Source organism: Podarcis tiliguerta, assembly GCF_965153285.1.
Source record: "Podarcis tiliguerta genome assembly, chromosome: 7".
Classification (NCBI taxonomy): Eukaryota; Metazoa; Chordata; class Lepidosauria; order Squamata; family Lacertidae; genus Podarcis; species Podarcis tiliguerta.
In genome coordinates, this window is record NC_139540.1 from 14,933,213 (window position 1) to 14,953,341 (window position 20,129).

A 20,129-nucleotide genomic window follows, 5' to 3' on the forward strand; every position below is an offset into this window, starting at 1 on the left:
TCCCAGTTATGTCCAGGAAATTCTGGACGTATGACAACCCTAGGAAGGAGGGATTTAGAAAGGTAAAGGTCCATAGAAGAGGATATTCTTTGTGTGACCACTACCACCTGCCATTCTGCTGGCAAGAGCTGGCAGGTCATATAGGAAAAGGTTCCTCTGCCTGGGTCTCCCTCTCAGATTGCTCTGGCCTTAAATTGAAACACAAAATTTAGTTGAGCTTTGTGCGCCGTTTCACATCAACTTATGACACACCCTCTCCTAATGTATCCTCAGGCCCCCTTTATGACAAAACGGCTGGTTTTAGGCTTGCAAATCTTATCCTCTTTCCAGGATCTAGCTAGAATGATTTTTAGTGTATTCCCCCCCCCCCATTTCCTTGAAAGGCATTCAAACAAACCTAAGCTATTTGTGCCTAGCTATTAATACACCCCCGTCTAAGAACCCAAACAGGATCTAATTTATTTATATCGCCAGCCTGATGCTTTGACCTCGCTTTACAACAGGTATAATTGGCTGCTTTTCAGCTAAGAAGGCAGCGAAGCAATCAAAGGCTGACCTTCTTCTCCTGTGTCACAGCCTTGGTTTCACTTCCAAGACGCATTGAGAGGATAATTATTGACTAATTAGTGGGCTAAAATACAGAACCTCGGGTAGGTGTGTTTATACTGTAAAACTTTCCCGGAGCTAGCAGCAAGGTTGCTTAGATCTCTCAGCGACTTGAAAGCAAAGAATTTCCCAGAAAAACTGAATGTTGTGCTTGTTCAAGGCATTATACACACAAGCAGAAGTAAAGAAAATACCCCTAGGATCATTTCTCCCCTACTTAAAGTATGGGGTTTATTTGCATTTTACTTTTCCTAGCACTAGTAGGAAAGGAAGGTTCATTTTTCAGCAGGCAAACACATCCATTTCTGGGTGTTGCACAGACTATTGCCATGCCAGGGTCAGAGCCTATTAATAATAATATTTATTATTATTATTTATTATTTTTACCCCGCCCATCTGGCTAGGTTTCCCCAGCCACTCTGGGCTGCTTCCAACAGAATTGAAAGCACAATAAATCTTCAAACATTTAAAACATTCCCTTCAGGTGTCTTCTAAAAGCTGGATAGTTGTTTATTTCCTTGACAGCTGATGGGAGGGCTGGTGTGGCGTCTGCCTCCTAGGTGGGTCATAAGGAAAGGGTTAAATGAGTGTAAGTGATTGGCCAGTGGGAACCAAAGGGGAGGAGTTAGAGTGGGAGTTGTGTGGAAGTCAGTTGAGAGTTGGGAGTTGGAGAAGGAAGAGGGAGGATAAGTCTGTGGATTGGTCGTGTTGTGTTGTGAGAGAGTGAGAGGAACTGTTAGGTGGAGTCAGATAGATAGTTGGGATAATCAGTTTGAAGTTGTTAGGAACGAATAGGTCAGTAAAGAAACTAAGATTAAGAAACGGACAAGAAGAATTAACTGAAACCTTAAACTTGTTCATGCTTATAAAAATAAACTTGATTATTTGTTAATGTTAACAACTGACTGGACTCCGTGTGTAACCGAGGGAAATGGGTTGGTGGCAGCGGGAAAGCAATCACAGTGGTGGCACAGGGATCAATAGACTGTCAGACGTCCGGGGACCCTGTGTGATCGCCACAGTGGGTGCCACCACCAAGAAGGCCCTCAGCCTGGTTGGACAGTGACTGTAGCATCACTAGTGACAAAGGACAAGGAGAGGAAGAGAGTTGACAGCAGCTTTGCCACCCCTCTGCTCGCCTGGACTGCGGCGCACGAGTGTGGCCCCTGCACCGCTTTGCGGGGCAAGCCATAGCAGGCTGCCTCTGTGCCCTGCCCGCTCTGCCAGAGAATATATCAGCAAAATCTCATGAGTTCTCTCCAGAAAATGCCAGCATGCTGCTTCTCCCTGGGCCTGGCTACCCTCCTTGTGGTTGTGCACATGAAAGTAGGCAGCCGGGGGCTGGCTCAGGGCAGGCTGAAGTCTCACCCCGTTGCGGGGATTCGAACCACCGACCTTCTGATTGGCAAGTCCTAGGCTCTGTGGTTTAACCCACAGCGCCACCCACGTCCCTTTTAATAATAGAATAAGACATCCCTATTTTCATCAGAGAAATGTTGGAGGGTATGAGCTGGTTGCCTTTGGCTCAAAAGCAGTAAAATAAAATGTCAGCTTCTAAACTTCTGTTTCTGCTGACGAATCCAAATTTGTGAGGGTGTTTGTGTGCATCATATGTTCAACTTCAGAATATCTTTCTGAGAAAAAGCCAGTCAGTCCATGTGAAGAATGCAGCTGCTCTTTTTGATTCGAAGTGAGGTGCTGAGATGAAAGGAAATGGAGAGCAGGGAGTCCTGGGAGCCAGGGTTTTTTGAATGCATGGCGTCTAAATAGACCTATGTGCCATGATCCCATTTGGCAGTAGGGAGGGTCTTGTGTTCCCCAGACTTCTCACAGAGAAGCTCTCAGGTTAGGCAACAAATGATGGATCTAATTACAGCAGGGCGAAAGGAGAATTTGAAAATTAAAGTGGTTTTAAAACACACCCCTCCCCAAAAATAACCCCACCTGCAGCATTAAAAAGTGGGAAGAACATTGAAATGGTCTCTCGTTATTGTCAAATTATTTACCCTCTGCTTTGGTCTGTTCCCACAGCAACAAGAGGACTTTGCCTGCGTCCCCACATTGAAAGATTTAAGATTCTGGAAGCTATCACTTTTCCAACAAGCTAAAAGTTAATTCAGAACGCAATTCCGTCCCCTAGTGGAATTCTTCTGAACATCACCCCAAAGTGCATTCTGGTTCTTTCATACACAGTAAATCACTGCTACTAATACAGATGGCTAAGTTGTCCCTGCACTGTCGGAGACAACTTGCTTCTGAATGCCACTTCCTGGGAACTGCAGGAACGGAGGCTGCTTTCATGCCCAATGTGCTGTCTGTGGGCTTCCCATGGGTACCTGGTTGCCCACTTTGAGAACAGGATCCTGGACTTGTTGTTGTTATTTAGTCATTTAGTTGTGTCCAACTCTTCGTGACCCTATGGAACAGAGCACACCAGGCACTCCTGTCTTCCACTGCCTCCTGCAGCTTGGTCAAATTCATGCTGGTAGCTTCGAGAACACTGTCCAACCATCTCGTCCTCTGTCGTCCCCTTCTCCTTGTGCCCTCCATCTTTCCCAACATCAGGGTCTTTTCCAGGGAGTCTTCTCTTCTCCTGAGGTGGCCAAAGTATTGGAGCCTCAGTTTCAGGATCTGTCCTTCCAGTGAGCACTCAGGGCTGATTTCCTTCAGAATGGATAGGTTTGATCTTCTTGCAGTCCATGGAACTCTCAAGAGTCTCCTCCAGCACCATAATTCAAAAGCATCAATCCTGGACTAGATGGAGCCAGAAGCTTGATCCAGTAGCCAGTGGTGGTCCAAGTAGGAAGTTGATTCATTTTAAAGCATTGACTGGCTGTGGTTCCAAGCTGCAATGCAAGGGGGATCAATAGATAATGCAAAGATCAAAGCTGCCCAGAATGTCAATCAAAGAATGAAATCTTTTACTTGGGGCAGCTAATGTAAACCAACCCTCTCTGCATTGCAAAGAGATCAGAACATCTTTGTTGAATGCAAAGATTAATTACACTGGACTAGTGATTGTATATTTATAGAAACCCCAGACTACACATATGATATGTGTGGTTAGTTGTTGTTTTTTTACATATGGCAACTGCTAGAAGTGGTGTGTTTTTTTGCCCCAATCCAGCTAAGCGACATACACATGCAGAAGAAGACTTCCTAGCTGGGTGAGGAATGAGATGTGCAAAGTTAGGCTGCATACACTCATAGGCTGTTTGGTTGTAAGTTGCTTTCGGTTGCCTTGGGGAAGATGAAGTGTCTTTGTGGTTGGCAACCATCTGTCTCAAGAGACAATGGAGTGTGCCTCCGGGGCTGAAGTCAAGCTGCTGGAGAATCACAGCGCCTGCTATGGCTGCGGAGACCGGTAGCTCGCCACTGCTGCCTCCCATGTTGTTTTTGCTGCCTTAGCAGCACCGAGGTGACCTCCCAGGTACAAGCCTGGGCAGTGTGTCTGGAGGTCCTGGGCTGCTCAGATGACAAATAAACCCCTCTCAGCATCACTGATGTGGTCCAAAGGAAAACAGAGCAATACATTTTTCATCAGCTTGGTTGCAGGCATTGCCAGCAGGCAGAAGGCAAAAGAGAAATAAAATTGGAGGAACTTGGGTTCATTTAGCAGAGGCAAGAAGTGAGGGAGTTATAACCCTCATTTTTGGTGATTTGGGGGAGGTGTAAAAACAGGCTGTGTTCATAGACTCCTTTTAAAGAACATGCAAATTTCTACCAATCAGCTGAAGGGGAGTGATGGTCTGAATTAAGACCTCCCAACCCTCTTCCCTACCAGGGATGCGGGTGGCGCTGTGGGTAAAACCTCAGCGCCTAGGACTTGCCGATCGCATGGTCGGCGGTTCGAATCCCCGCAGTGGGGTGCGCTCCCGTTGCTCGGTCCCAGTGCCTGCCAACCTAGCAGTTCAAAAGCACCCTTGGGTGCAAGTAGATAAATAGGGACCGCTTACTAGCGGGAAGGTAAACGGCATTCCGTGTGCTGCGCTGGCTCGCCAGATGCAGCTTGTCACGCTGGCCACGTGACCCGGAAGTGTCTGTGGACAGCGCTGGCTCGCGGCCTCTAGAGTGAGATGAGCGCACAACCCTAGAGTCTGTCAAGACTGGCCCGTACGGGCAGGGGTACCTTTACCTTTACCTTAACCCTCTTCCCTGCTAAACTACAAAACTTCCCTGAGAGCTCCTCTTAGCTTCCAATTAATGGCTGTGCTTGTTCACTGTCAGGTTCTGAGACATAACAGATATATCAACAGTCATTTTCTTTTTCATTTGCAAGCAAGCCCACTTCAAGATGCATCAATAATATTGGAGCAATGGCAGCAACAAGAATTGCTTTTCACTCAGGCTTTTGTTGGGGGCTTCCTCACATCCTTGGCAGTGGTGTGCAAGAGGGTGCTGGATGAAATAGAAGCTTGGTTTGATCCAGCAGAACTCTCCCAATACCCCTATGAACATCTAGCAACCTTGATTTATCTTCTCACTGAGGAACCCAGGGAAAAACCAGTCTCCACTCCTCCCCCACCTCAAAAAAAACATACAGCTTGAAAGCCTCTGGCATAAATGGAATGAATGGATTTGGGAGGGGAACATTTGATTTCACACATCTCCAAAAAAGAAGAGAAAAAGCCCCGACAACTGTTGATGAACTCATCTGTGTTGCATTATGAGCAGCCAGCTCAGTTGAGAAAGGATGTTTGACTGTGCAATGTGGTAAATATTAGCAAACACTTAAGAGAAACCACAAACCCACATGCATTCGGCTTGAGTAAGCCAGAAACATCTGCTCAAGCCCTTCTGGGTCCCTCCACTGTTAGGAGCATAAGTCACACTCTTGGTTGTTCCTCCTCATTCTTCTGAGCTCAAAAGCCAGATGAGGAGGGGACAGGACATCGCAACCACTTGATGGCACAGATGTACAAGCCGTTTCGGGGTGTTGCTCGCTGGCTGAGAAGCCCCTGAGCTTCAGCCAGAATTTGGCCAAACAGTTTGGTTGGTGGTGCTGGCCCTGAACTGCCCCTTCCTCCCCCTGCCCCACTCCCCCCCCCCCCGACCATAGCAAACTGTCAAACTTAACATAGATTTGTTGTGTGCAAAGCCCCATCTATGTATAGATGACACCTTACAGTGTAACATAATCCATAGTGTGCTAGCAGACTCAGAAGCACAGAGTCCTTTTGTGGTAGCCACAGACACGCCTCCTCACAGAAACGCCCCTTCAAATATTATACCATAATCTGACAATTATACAATAGTAATTAGGAATGCAATGCACATTTGGTAGCCAATGGGTCTCAAACACTCAGAGAGTTAGGTGCTTCCTCTGCATGTGAGGACAGGCTCTGGCGGATTGAGCAGATAGGACCAACAGTCAAGAAGGTGGTTTCTGAATGTGCTGTAGAGGGAAGTGAGGAGCAGACAGGGCTGTCTGGGAAGGGAGTCCATCGAGGACAGCGGTTCTCAACCTGTGGGTCCCCAGATGTTGTTGGACTACAACTCCCATCATCCCTGAGCTCTGGCCTTGCTAGCTAGGGGTGATGGGAGTTGTAGTTCAACAATATCTGGGGACCCACAGGTTGAGAAAGGCTGATCTAGGAGAAGGAAAATACCGATCCTAATCCTCCGTTGCCTTGCAGGGTATCTTTGGGAGAAGAAAAGGTTAAGGAGCAAACCCTACACAAATCTGGAGCGGAGTCCATGAGACAGTTGGACGGTGCCTTGTACACCTCCTTCCCGCAACTCCTGCAGCCCAGCTGGTGCCAAACGTATTGCTCTGTTTTCCTTTGGACCACATCAGCAAGGCCGAGAGAAGGGTCTTGTCATCTGGGCTTGCGTCCTGGGGAGGTCACTTCCATGCTGCTAATTCAGCAGCACCCCATTGTGTCTCATGACAGATGGATGCCAAAAAATGCACCTATTAGCACAGAGCTACTGCTTTCTGTGAGCACACTTGGGCAAAAGTCTCAGAGTGCTGCAACATTTTCTGTTGGAGTGATTTAAGTTGTGCTTTCCATGCACTCCATGAAATGGAAAGCGTAATGCTGGTAGACAACAAAAGAGGTTCAAAGACTCTCTCAAGGCCTGATTATCATCTTCCAAAGCAACTACTCTATTCCGAACTGATGCTGGTGGTCAACAAAAGAGGTTTAAAGACTGTCTCAAGGCAAATCTTTAAAAATGTAGTATAAACACTGACAACTGGGAAACACTGGCCTGCGAGTGCTCCAGTTGAGGAACAGCCTTTACCAAAGGTGTCATGGGCTTTGAAGATGCTTGAACTCAGGACGAAAGGGAGAGCCGTGCTAAGAGGAAGGCACGCTTGGCAAACCCTAACCATGATCAACTCCTGCCCAGAATCTTATGACCGCATTGTGGAAGGACATATGGATCCAGAATTGGCCTCCACTATCACTTACGGACTCACTTTTAAAACCATGTTTATGGAAAACAATCTTACTTGGCTACGAGTGATCACCAAAGAAGAAGACTTGGTCTGGCAGGACGGATGAGTTGAATACCACTCATGAACAAGAGCAGGACAAAAGATTACTAGCAAAACAGCATCTTTGGAAAAGTTTGCTGTGAAGTGGGGTTTTGAGGGGACAGAGGAAGGAGGGCCCCGCTCCTGAGATGGAATTCCAGGCGCATTTCTTTCAAATTGCCTAGTTTTAGTTTCTGAAGCTGAGCAGCAATCATCACAACAGAGTAATTTTAGACTCTTAGATGGACTTAATGGCCTTTCGGGGAGCGGGCTCTACTTTAAGTGGTAATGTTCATTACGTCACTTCAAAATACCGTAAACCAACCCTGCTGGATTTGGGGGGGGGGGGCCTACTCCTGCCCTGACAGCACCACTCTGACAGAGTCTGCTATCTCACAGCTACATCATATGACAAAAGTAGGATAATATTCTTATGAGTTGGTTGGGAAAGGAAACGAGTGCCCACCAAATTGTGGATATTACTTAAAAAAAATAAAACAAGAAGAGAAGTACCTTGAATTGGACAGTAACCATCAGTCCTCCCCCAAGGTTTTGGAGGAGCTTGAATCTAACAAAGTTATCCTGGAAGCCTTTTGCCCTAGACAGAAAGCAGAACTCGCTGGTCCCTTCCCTTGACCCTCTGCTTCCTTAGCTCGTTCATCTCCTCCCATGAAACCCTAGACTTTATCTCTGATGCCGCTGCAATTATGAAATGCAAGTTCGCCGTTTCCACAAGGCCGTATTTACATGACATCATGGAGACAGATGGCACTTTGCAAATTACTTGGCAATGATGCATCCCAGATCCAAACCGCTTAACGGCGCAAGACAGACAGGACAGGACAAGCCATGACAGAAGACAGAGGTGGAGGACAGGAAGGAAGGAAAGGACAGCGGCTGTAACAAACAAGGACCATATGATATCTTTTGCAAAGCAGCCCGCATCTTAGGGAGTTCCAGCCGTCCCTATCTCACCCTCCTTCTTCTCCCCACTCCTGCCCTGAGTCTCTCAACATCCTTGCAGGGCAAGGGAAGGAGAATAACTCATCCCATGGAGATAACTGTAAGACACAGGGACAAATACCATTGTGGATTAAGGGCCAAACCACATGGTGGTTTTTAAAAATAGAATCCAGCTTTTATTTTTTTGTCTTTTCCCCCATTCCTGCCTCATTGCACTTTGCTTTTCATCCAAAGCCATATAAATTAAATGCTTCTCCTTTTTCCACCATGCTGCTGATCCGTGTGGGACGTGACTCATGCATCTGCCCAGTTTCTTTGCAGGGCAGTGGAACAGGCACATAGCACTGTCAGGAGTTCAGCCTACACTCAAGTAGGACCCTGGCAGAGACACATGCCCGGCTGGCATGTTCCCTCCCTCCTGATCGATCATTTGGGAGCTTCATAAGCTTTCTTCTGCCCCAACATCACAGCGACTGATGCCAACAGACATCGGCACACTCAGGAAGCCGCAGTTCGCGTAACAGAACTCAGCAACTCAGCATTTTGGCTAATCTACTTTATTTACATATAAACACACACGGAGCACTGCAACGTGGCTCCCTCTCTCTCTAGCATCAGACAGCAAAGAGAAATAGACAAAGGACAACAGTCCCACTTCACGGAACACAGTAACAGAAACATCCTGTCCCCGTCACATCCCAATCTGTGGAGTCAAAACATATACCATCATGTGATAGACAACAATCCCATGACTGCAATCATGGAGCAGGAATTCTAACAAGCAGAACATCGTGCGCCAGGTGGGTCAATGCATGTGGAGGTCTGGTGGCATGAGGGTTTGATATGCACTGTTCTTTCCCCCTAAGTAAAAAATGGTACCAATCCGCCTTATGCCCATGCTGTCCTGCTCCCTGCACCCCAGTGTCGCCCCAAGGAGGACTTGAATGAAGGTGAATTAAAAGTCACCCATTCAGGGAAGAGCCCTTAGCACTCCTGTCCTCCCAACCTGGGGTCGTGTCTCTCGCATCACCCTCATAATCCAGTGAGGACTTTCCTTGTAGCACCTTCTGTTCTCCAGTGCTGCCAGAGCCAGGGGCGTAGGAAGGGGGGCAGGGGGTTGGATCACCCCGGGTGCTGTCACTGAGAGGGGTGATATATGTCACGACTCCCAAGCCAACCTCGAGCTGTTGGGGTAAGGGTGGAGCTGCGCTGCTTTGCCAGCGGCATTCCCCCAATCCCCCTTCATTTTGACAGCTTAGGGGAGGCTTGGGAGTCGCGGGCAGGCGGCGTGCCGAATGTCCAGCATGGGCGACTCAGTCCACCCCTAGCTGCACGGCACGCACACCACTCCAGGCACCCAAGCTGCTAACCCATTCCTGGGAGGGCACCCTCCACACTACGCCCCCTCGGTTGCCTGCCAAATTAATTCCAAAAACAGAAATGCTTTAAAACAGGGTTTCCCTAACTCGGGTCTCCAGCTGTTTTTGGACTACCAATCCCATCATTCCTAGCTAGCAGGACCAGTGGTCAGGGATTATGGGAACTGTAGTCCCAAAACATCTGGAAACTCAAGTTTGGGGAACGCTGCTTTAAAATATGATTCCATCAGCCCCGGACAACTTATAACATTTATATCCCAGGGAGCTCAAGGTAGTGTGCCCTGTTTCCCCCCTCCACAACAACCCTGTGAGGTAGGTTAGGTTGAGAGACTGTGACTGGTCCAAGGACACCCAATGAGCTTCATTGCCAAATGGGGATTGGACCTCCTTAGTCTGACTCCGTAGTATGCTGCACTACAGTAATAATAAATCAAAATTCCACTAATAAATATATACCCCACCTTTCAGGAAAGAAGTTTTCATAAGGCAGCGTAAAAAATAAGTTGCGTGTTTATATAGCTGCTTGTTTATATAGTTGTTTGCTGCCTTGGAAGGTCTTGGTCTGGAAAGGCTATTTAGAAATAAACAGACAAAATATTTTCTAGAACCTCGATAGCTGCTCTTGTCAGAGAGAAAAACACAGCAAGAGGGGAAACTTTGGAGTAAATAAACAGTGTGTGTGCGCGTTTAAATATATTTAAAATAACATGGCTAAAGTGTGGCATTCAGCATTAGTCGTAATCAGAGTAGACCTGTTAAAATCAATAGACATAAGTTATGACAACCGTTGGGTATCCCCCAAAGAAAATGCCAAACACTGCGGAAAAAAGTGACATGGGGTGTCAATCATTATGGACTGCAAGTCTGTATCAGACAACAACAACAACAACAACAACAACAACAACTTTATTTATACCCCACCCATTGTATCAGAGCCAATACACTCCTTGTGTTGCCATTCTCAAATGCCACCATTCTGCTGTAATACTGGATCAGAGCGCTTCCATTGCGTCACCCGAAGCAACTTTCCCTTTCCAACAAAATCTGAAGTCAACTCGGTTTTGTACATCAACATAATATTCCATATATTGCATTTCCAAAAACCCAGCCGCTGGCAATTGATGTCGCTCTCAGCGTCTTGCCAATGAAGTTCTGCCTGCCACCAACGCATTTGCAATCAGATATCTCTGCTCTGTTTTTTTGCACAGATCTCCATGTACCCTGCGAGAATAGTAACGGTTTTCCACGGAATCTCATCTTCCGTAATGTTTTTAAGGCGTACCAATATATTTCCCCTAAGCTCGGTGTGCAATTACAAAGTCTCACCGATTATGAGAAAATGCTAGACTAGGTTGTTTTGCCTCTCCAGCACAGACTGGGAGCTTGCCACATCTTCTGAAACCTTGTTGGTTGTGGCTGCTTATCCTGTCTGCACTTGTTACTTTTCCATTGCCGTTCTAACACCACAACCCCGCTCTGCGGCCATATTTTTCTGTGTAGTGTTCTGCATGTTTGATCTCACAAAAACACACACACCTGGAATTCAATCTGGGCAGAAAATAATAATTTTATTTGTATTCGTTTTATTGCATTTATATCCCAGCTTTTTTCTCCAAGGATATACAAGTGGTACACATAGTTCCCCTCCTCCTTTAATTCCCACAGCAACCCTGTGAGGTAGGTTAGGCTCAGAGGCAGTGACTGGCCCAAGGTCACCCAGTGAGCAAGGCCAAGTGAGGATTATCAACCCTGGTCTAACCAAGACACCTCACTGCTGTAATAATACACTGGGGAACACCCCCCCCCCCATTTTCTATTGCATGAGATTTTTCAACAGTTCTTATGTTGTTGTTTAGTCGTTTAGTCGTGTCCGACTCTTCGTGACCCCATGGACCAGAGCACGCCAGGCACTCCTGTCTTCCACTGCCTCCCGCAGTTTGGTCAGGTTCATGTTTGTAGCTTCGAGAACACTGTCTAACCATCTCATCCTCTGTCGTCCCCTTCTCCTTGTGCCCTCAATCTTTCCCAACATCAGGGTCTTTTCCAGGGAGTCTTCTCTTCTCAAGAGGTGGCCAAAGTATTGGAGCCTCAGCTTCAGGATCTGTCCTTCCAGTGAGCACTCAGGGCTGATTTCCTTAAGAATGGAAAGGTTTGATCTTCTTGCAGTCCATGGGACTCTCAAGAGTCTCCTCCAGCACCATAATTCAAAAGCATCAATTCTTCGGCAATCAGCCTTCTTTATGGTCCAGCTCTCACTTCCATACATCACTACTGGGAAAACCATACGGACCTTTGTTGGCATGGTGATGTCTCTGCTTTTTAAAAAGCTTTTTAAAAAGCAGAGACAACTGTTCTTATATGTTCTTTCAATGCTGATTTCAAATCTGAAATCGATTTTTGTGAAAAAGATGAATTGCAAAAAAAAAAAACTAGAGCTTACAGAACAAAACCAACTTCAGATAGGAAATCAGCACGTCGAAATTAGGTTAGCACAACTGCAGGTGTCGATGCAACAAAAATTTTGTTCCCCAGTGTTATTAATCGCCTTCTAAACAACTATCTCAAAGCGATGTGCACACAATTTTTAAAAAAGTGTTAAATGAAAGTAGGTGCTCATGGCAAGCAGCACCTCCACCTTCTGGGTTAGCTGACTTACAGATAAACAGAATTAACCCTTCGGTTACAAACTGAATGATCCCTGCTGCTGCACTTCCAACCATCAATAGGTGCTTAGCTATCGTTCTGCAAGAGAAACAATGGATTTGTCAGTGTCTGAAATCTCAGCTCAGTCATTCAATGGAAACAGCAAGCTCCGTAGGAGCAGATTCCCCCTCCTCGTGCACTTTAGCGCGAGGATAATTCTGCACACGTATCTTTATTACATTATCCTAGCATTAAAGTGTACAGGCCTGTGTCAGCCCACATCTGCGCCACACAGAGCTTCAGAGCGGCACAAGGGACTCCCGAGCACCTCTGGTTTCTCTCTTCCCCCTTTAATTTGAATAAATCCATAATTGTAGCACATGTTAACAATTGTAGCCTCCGTAAGTTCATTTCCTGCCAAGCTAAGAGGTCCTGCTTCTGCTGTCTAACCCGGGACATCAGAGCTTAATTAAGAATGAAACGCCAAGGTTCCCTTCTGTCAGCGCCAACCATGCAAAGTTTATTATCAGCCCATTTTCACATTAGGAGATGCTTTCTTGATTCTAAATGTCGTGTTTTCAGGGAGGGAATGTAACCTCCTGGTGCATAAACACTGGGTAGGGTTTTTGGGGGAGTTAGGCCTGGGCAGCCTACAAGGGTAGAAAGTTAATACCAGGGCCATAGTTCTGCTTAAGTATGGATATCTTTACATATCTATCCCCAAGAAAGACTCAGCCCAGTATATCTGAAGGAGCTTCTTCCCCTCCATCGATCAGCCCAGACACTGAGGTCCAGCTCCGATAGCCTTCTGGCAGTTCCCTCCCTGCAAGAATTGGGGTTACAGGGAACCAGGCAAAGGGCCTTCTCAGTGGTGGCGCCCGCCCTGTGGATCGCCCTCCCATCAGATGTCAAGGAAATAAACAACTATCTGACTTTTACGATACGATAATCTTTATTGTCATTGTCCCATACAGAACAACGAAATTGGGGGGGGGGGGAATCTACATAAGACATTCAAAACCAACAAGCCTGCTATCCCTGCTATCCCAACCTGGTTAGCCCCCTAAAAACTCTGATACCCCATTTTAAAAATACAATATACTCCCATAGAGACTCCTTACACTGCGTTTAAAGCCAAAATTGCATTTGGATAGAAATTGTTTCTCAGGCGGCTAGTCCTAGTCTTTATAACCCTGTACCTTCTTCCAGAAGGCAGAAGCTGAAAGAGATCATTTCCGGGGTGTCACTATCCTGCGGTATTCAGAAGGCACTATTCAGAAGGCATCTGAAGGCAGCCCTGTTTAGGGAAGTTTTAATGTTTGATGTTTTATCGTGTTTTTAATATTCTGTTGCAAGCAGTCCAGAGTGGCTAGGGAAACCCAGCAGATGGGCGGGATATAAATATATTATTATTATTATTATTATTATTATTATTATTATTATTATTATTAGGTAGCCCCTGCAAGTGAGGATTAAGCATGTCAAATCGCAGGTGTCTACCTCCATAGTTTTTCATGTAGGCCATCTTTAAAAGTTGCTCTTTAAAAGAAAAAAGTTGCTCTTGGTGAGTTTACATGTTAGGATAAAGCTTGGCTTCTTACTTACAAGAAAGTACACCTGCTGTTGTTCTTGGGCAGGAGCCAGGACAAGCTGTTCCAAGTTAAAGAGTATCCAAGTGCAACACTGCATGGGACAGGAACAGAGGGCACAATGAGGTGGTACTGCAGAGCCCCCCTCTCAATGCCAGCATTGCGGGTGCTTGCCTGGGTAGTGCAGCAGCAGTGCCAAGGTCAGGGCTCTGGGAGTGCGCCAGAGGAAGAGCCCTTGGTTCTGCCAATGTGCCTACACATCTTCTATCTCCTTGTCACCATGCTCTGCCCTGCCCCATCCCCGTAAGTGGGAGCAACACCAGTATCAGGATGGTACCTCCACTACTGGGCCGTGTCCAGAAAGTGGTGTTGGGGGATGAGTGTTCAGACCCCTGGGCTCTCACTTGTGGGGTGCCACAGGGTTCCCTCCTCTCCCCCATGCTTTTTAATATCTCTATGAAGCCGCTGGGAGAGATCATCAGGGGGTTTGGGCTGGGTGTTCATCAATATGCAGATGACACCCAGCTCTACCTCTCTTTCAAATCAGAACCAGTGAAGGCGGTGAAGGTCCTGTGTGAGTGCCTGGAGGCGGTTGGAGGGTGGATGGCGGCTAACAGATTGAGGTTGAATCCTGACAAGACAGAAGTACTGTTTTGGGGGGACAGGAGGTGGGCAGGTGTGTTTGTTGCAGGGGAACCTGTGCAGACTGGAACTCTTCAGGGTCAGGCTCCAGGCTTGGTTCAGATGATTCCTGAGGCAAAGGATCCAGTGCAGACTGAGCCTCCTCTGGCTCCGAGTCTGAGCCCGAGTCCCAGGACATCGCAGGTGGGGACCTTCAGTCTCAACAACTGCTTCCAGGGGGCAAGACCTACCAGAGATGAGTTGGTGTCCTAATTAGACCTGACACTCCGCCAAGTCTGTGCAGATTGTGTTTTTGCTCATAAAGAGTTGACTCCAACTGTGATTGGTGTGATTTACTGGTGGCTTGTTCCTGACAACCACACTGACCCAACTCACTGGCTACAATGGGCCGGCAATGAGTAGGCGGTCGTGGAGTTGTTGGTTCTGTTATAGCTAGCTGACATTTCACCATGCAACCATTCAACAGACCACAGCTGGAGGCAGTAATGTTTCTGAACACCAGTTGCTGGAAACCTCAGGAAGGGAGAATACACTTTTGCTCAGGTCCTTGCAGGTTCTCCAGACGCATCTGGTTGGCCACTATGAGAACAGGATGCTGGACTGGGTGGGTCATTGGCCTAATCCAGAAGGCTCTTCTTATGTTCTGAAAGACCATACTCCCTTGCAGGGGTGGACTTTGGTCTTTCTGATTTCAGCAGTGCAAGGCCAGAAGGGGGTAAATATGTCCTTGTCAAATTCATTTAGGCACAGCAGAGGCTGGTCACACAAGAGAGAGATTTGCCCATCCGGTGAGGACCTGGGCTCTAGATGACAAAAAGCGGGTGAGAGGAAACAGGGCCTGTGGTTCCCATGCCTGATTTGGTGCTTTGAGGGTGGCCTGGCATTCCTGCATCAGGGCTGGATGACGATGAGTGTCCTTTTGCACAAAATCTGCAAGTTTGCGAGGCACTGAGCCAGATGGCGGGTACTGACCTCAGCTGGAATCGTTCACTAGCCGGAAACGAGTTCTAGAAAACAGAGGAACAGAGGAACAGGTTCCCAAGAAGATGGCTCCCCAAGGAGACAGATGTTGATCCAGCGTAGCAGAGCCTGTAGATATCCCAGCAAGAATCTGATGCGTGCCAGAGTTATGCCCTTCAAGAAGAGATTTGGGGAATTGAAAAGGGCAGTGGTTTGGCTTGAAGCCTACTCATGTTGAAGCGCTCTTCATCAGAGATGCTACCAAAGTTCACAACTCTGAAATATGAATTTATCCAGTTTGTAACATGGAGACATATTAAGAATCAAGTATTAGTTTCCCCCAAGAAGTTATTCTTCAGCTCATAATGTAAACTGAGATCCTGCCCATGTGTGGTCAGCTTTTTCAGACTGATCAGGTTGCTTTTTAAAAAATATTAATCCCTCATTGTTTAGTCGTTTAGTCGTGTCTGACTCTTCGTGACCCCATGGACCAGAGCACTCCAGGTACTCCTGTCTTCCACTGCCTCCCGCAGTTTGGTCAAGCTCATGTATTAATCCCTTACTTGAGACAAAACTCTCATTGAAACTAATTATTGCTGTGAAGCTAACCACATGAGCTGGTGTAGTGGTTAAGAGCGGTGGACTCATAATCTGGTGAACCGGGTTCGATTCCCCGCTCCTCCACATGCAGCTGCTGGGTGACCTTGGGCCAGTCACACTTCTTTGAAGTCTCTCAGCCCCACTCACCTCACAGAGTGTTTGTTGTGGGGGAGGAAGGGAAAGGAGATTGTCAGCTGCTTTGAGACTCCTTAGGGTAGTGATAAAGCGGGATATCAAATCCAAACTCCTCCTCCTCCTCCTCCTCCTCCTCCTCCTCTTCTTCTTCTTCTTCTTCTTCGGCACATTTACAAAAACCCTGTAATGTTAAATCCTTGTTTGCAAGACAATTCCCCTCACAGAACTACAATCCTGAGAGTTCCCTTGGAAGAGGGATTGGCCTTTAAGCCACTCTGGAAATTGCACCTCTGTGGGGAGACTTGGGGTCTCGCAACATCTCTCAATACCCTTAACAAACTACAGTTCCCCATTTTTCGGGGGGGGGATAAGCCATGATTGTTTAAAGTGGTGTGATACTGCTTTGCGTAACCAGGCGCAACAGCCCCAGCCCCCAGGGATCACAAGAAAGGAATAAAGACTCTGGCATTATATGGAATTAAAATTCGGCCACAACTTTATTTAAACTTTTGAATGTAAGAAGACCTTGGCTTAGGCCTTTGGCGTGTATCCCTCCCAGCCCCCAGCCAGGGGAACTGGGGCACATCAGGGTAAATGGGATATGGGGATGCTCTGTGGGACGTAAGTGTAGCAGGCAGCCAAACCCATATCCCTGCACGGAGGGTAGTTCACTGATGATCTTTCATTGTATGGCCAGTGACACCCATATATATAACCCTTTAAGAGGGGGACCCTGGAATCGCGTCCATGGTGGGGGGGGGGTGAATCACCACTTCACGCCCCCCCCCCCGGCATATAGGGAAGAAAAGACTAAAGGATTCCACCCAAGGCCATAACCGCCAATGTTGTGACATCCTGCTATGAAGAAGACAAAACCTGCCAATGCAGGAAAATTTCTTCCCGGTCCTTCAACACTACAGCAACCAGTCATAGACCATAGCAGCGCCTGCTAAACAGGAAGCAAAAGTTAACCTGCAAACAAGAAAACATTAAACAAAGGGAGGGAAGGGAGGGTGAATCTCCAGAGCCGACTGCCTGGCTGTTGTCAGCTCTCATCCCCTATTTAAACTGGGGCTGGCCCCACCTCCCAGCAAGAAACTAGATTACTGAGGCTGGGTGTGAACCTCTGAATAATAACACTGAGAAGTAAGCCAGCCTTCTATTTCTAGTAAGTTCCCGGGGAACTGTAGCCCCGCACGCAATCCTGCAAAGGGCACCCACATATAAAGTCTGGGTGCTCATTATATGTATAGTGTAGATGCTAAACTCACATTAGCTCTTTCTCTTTTTCTCTCGGATGTGTGGTGGACACAGAATGGTACCTTTGTTTCTCCTTTCCTCAATAAGCCAGCTGATCAACCTCTGTTGATACCGGCTTGTCTTCTCATCCTTCAGACACGGCTGCTGAAAGTGATGGAACATTTCGTAATTACGGCACTGAACAGCCTTCGTAACTAGCAAGACGTTTTACTGGAAATGTGTAAACCCAGAAGGATGCAAACATTAACTATGCATTTGCTAAGGGACTGATGTTACAAGCCCTGTTCACATAAACATGCATCTGCTCCTTTTAGGTTTACGGTATTCTTTGAGGTTCTATGACTTCATCTACTGCCAGACCTGTTCTTTTGGTCCCTCGTGCCAAGTATAGCTAATTGTTAGTACCACTGCAACACATCCCACCACCCCTCTCATGTCTGGGTTATAATATGGTGGAAAATGTTGTTCAAGGGCAATCCGTGGTCTGATGTCAGACGATGGGCACCTTGTTTATTAAAATTGCTTTTCTCACCCCTCTGAAAATGTCCTATTCATCTTCAAAGCAATTAGACACCGGATTGGGAGACGTGAGATATAGGTTGTAAAATTGGCTTGGCTACAAGCTTGGTTAATCCTTCATTTTTATTTATTTATTTTTTTTATTACAGCTGCTGGATATTGAAGGCATGCTTGAAGGCGTGATCATGAGCTCACTGGAAAACCTGACCCAATCTGAAATAAAACAGTACCTTGTGGATACCAACGAGTGGCTCAGCCAGGAAAGATTTCTAGGGTCTAGTTTCTTTCCAGCCTCTTGGGTACAGGACACTTGAGGTGCGCATTTTCAGCATCCATCTTATCCCTGTGACTAATCTGTTCGAACTGTTTCTAATTCTGAATTTCAAATTGTTACCACCCACCCTTGGTCCTCCTCCTAGTGAAGAGTGGGCCAGGCCAGCCCACCCATGAGGCGAATTGTAGCAACTGCCTCGGGTGGTAGAATCCCATGGGCTGGTGCCCTGTGGAATCCCCACCCACAGCTCCCCCCACCACTGGGGTTGCCCAGCCGTGTCATGAGGGTGCCGTCAACAGCTCACCGGGGTAACTGCCTAGTGAAATCAGAGACACGGAGAGCTTCTTTCCGTTCTTTTATTGAAATCAACAGAAATACATGGAGACATGGGATGTGCTTCCTCTTTCTTGAGCTGTTGCTCAGAGTGCCTGCTCCCCACCCACCCCAGCAGTTACGACCAAGCTCCCAGACCCCTCTTGCTGCCTACGGTGGCCAGCAAGGAAATCATTCTGCCTCTGTTTGGCTTTCTGCTCCGAGACACAAAGAAAGTGCCTGGTTTTAGCATAAGGGGGAGTCTCTAGCATCCTCTCCAGAGACAGCGTGTCACTGGGCTGCTGTACTGTTTTTAACACATCTGAAATTTTTCTCTGTTCAGGGCTAGCGCACCTGCTCTCTAGCTTCTGTTCTTCACCACCCATTATCTACCAACTCCTTCCTTCTTCTGGGGTGTGCCCTGTCTCAAAACACCATGAACCCGGACCCATATTCCCTTTCTCTTCCCTCTCTCCACCACTTCTCCTCACCTGCCCCCGGTTCCTGACAAGCTGTGGCTTCCAGTGAGATCTCGTGAGATGTTGTGGAATTCTCACGTGGTCCCACAGAATTCCCACAAGATCTTTTGAGAGATCTGTGAAATCTTGTATGGGCTCCACAACATCTCATAGAATCATAGAGTTGGAAGGGACCGAGTCATCTAGTCCAACCCCCTGCAATGCCGGAATCTCAGCTAAAGCATCCATGACAGATGGCCATCCAACTTCTGCTTAAAAACCTCCAAGGAAGGAGAGTCCACCATCTCTCATGGGAGTCTGTTCCATTGCTGAACAGCTCTTACTGTCAGAAAGTTTTTTCTGAATAAACATTCAGTCTGAATAAACATTTAGTCAGAATCTCCTTTCTTGCAACTAGAAGCCATTGCTTTGAGTTCTGCTACCTTTTGCAACTTAATAAATTTGCAACTACAGTGGTACCTCTGATTGCAAGCGGGATCCGTTCTGGAGTCCCATTTGCAATATGAGCAGAACGCAACCCACATCTGCACGCGCACGTGTCACGATTTGCTGCTTCTCCACATGCACATGACATCATTTCAAGCGTCTGCGCATGCACGAGCAGCAAAACCCAGAAGTAACCCTTTCCGCGGGATGCAACCTGAAAACGCTCAAGCTGAAGCAAACGCAACACGAGCTATGACTGTACGAATGAAAGTCACGAAACCAGTGGCTGTTAAAGAAAGGATTAACTGCTGTAAATGGATTAGTTTTAACCTCCAGAGCAGGAGAAAAAAAGGCATGCTCCCTCCTCCATGTGGCAGTCCTTAAGATATTTGAAGATGGCTATCATATCTCCTCTCAGTATCCTCTTTTCCAGGCTAAACATACCCAGCTCCTTCAACCACTCCTCATATGGCTTGGTTTCCAGACCCTTGATCATCTTGGTTGCTGGAAGCCGCAACCGCATGACATTGGCTGGGGGGGGGTGGAGTGGGAGGCGGCACTTTCCTGTTTCATCTCAGGCAGCAAAACAGGATGAGCCACCCTTGAGGTTGGGTAATAAATTATTATTATTATTATTATTATTATTATTATTATTATTATTAAGCTGAAACATAGGTCAATGGCCATGAAGGCAGGGGCTGATGGGAGCTGTAGTGTGAATCATGTTGACTACTCTTATTTGGGTCTAGGTTTTGTCCCACCAATAGAACAGCACTTATGCTCCTCAGTTACTTCCAGATTTTTAAAAAAAGAATGCCAGTCTTATGGTAATCTAGATTTCATTTTATTTTTTTAGCCTGT

General features: G+C 46.9%; 1 long non-coding RNA gene across 1 annotated transcript in view; it reads right to left on the reverse strand.

The window, feature by feature from the left end:
- Nucleotides 1-13,301, reverse strand: part of LOC310682277 — a 140,878-nt gene extending 127,577 nt beyond the window's left edge. The window contains exon 1 of the long non-coding RNA XR_014513838.1: nt 13,094-13,301. This is a non-coding gene — a long non-coding RNA (uncharacterized lncRNA). The remainder of the gene's footprint in view (nt 1-13,093) is intronic.
- Between the last annotated feature and the right edge of the window lie 6,828 nt (nt 13,302-20,129).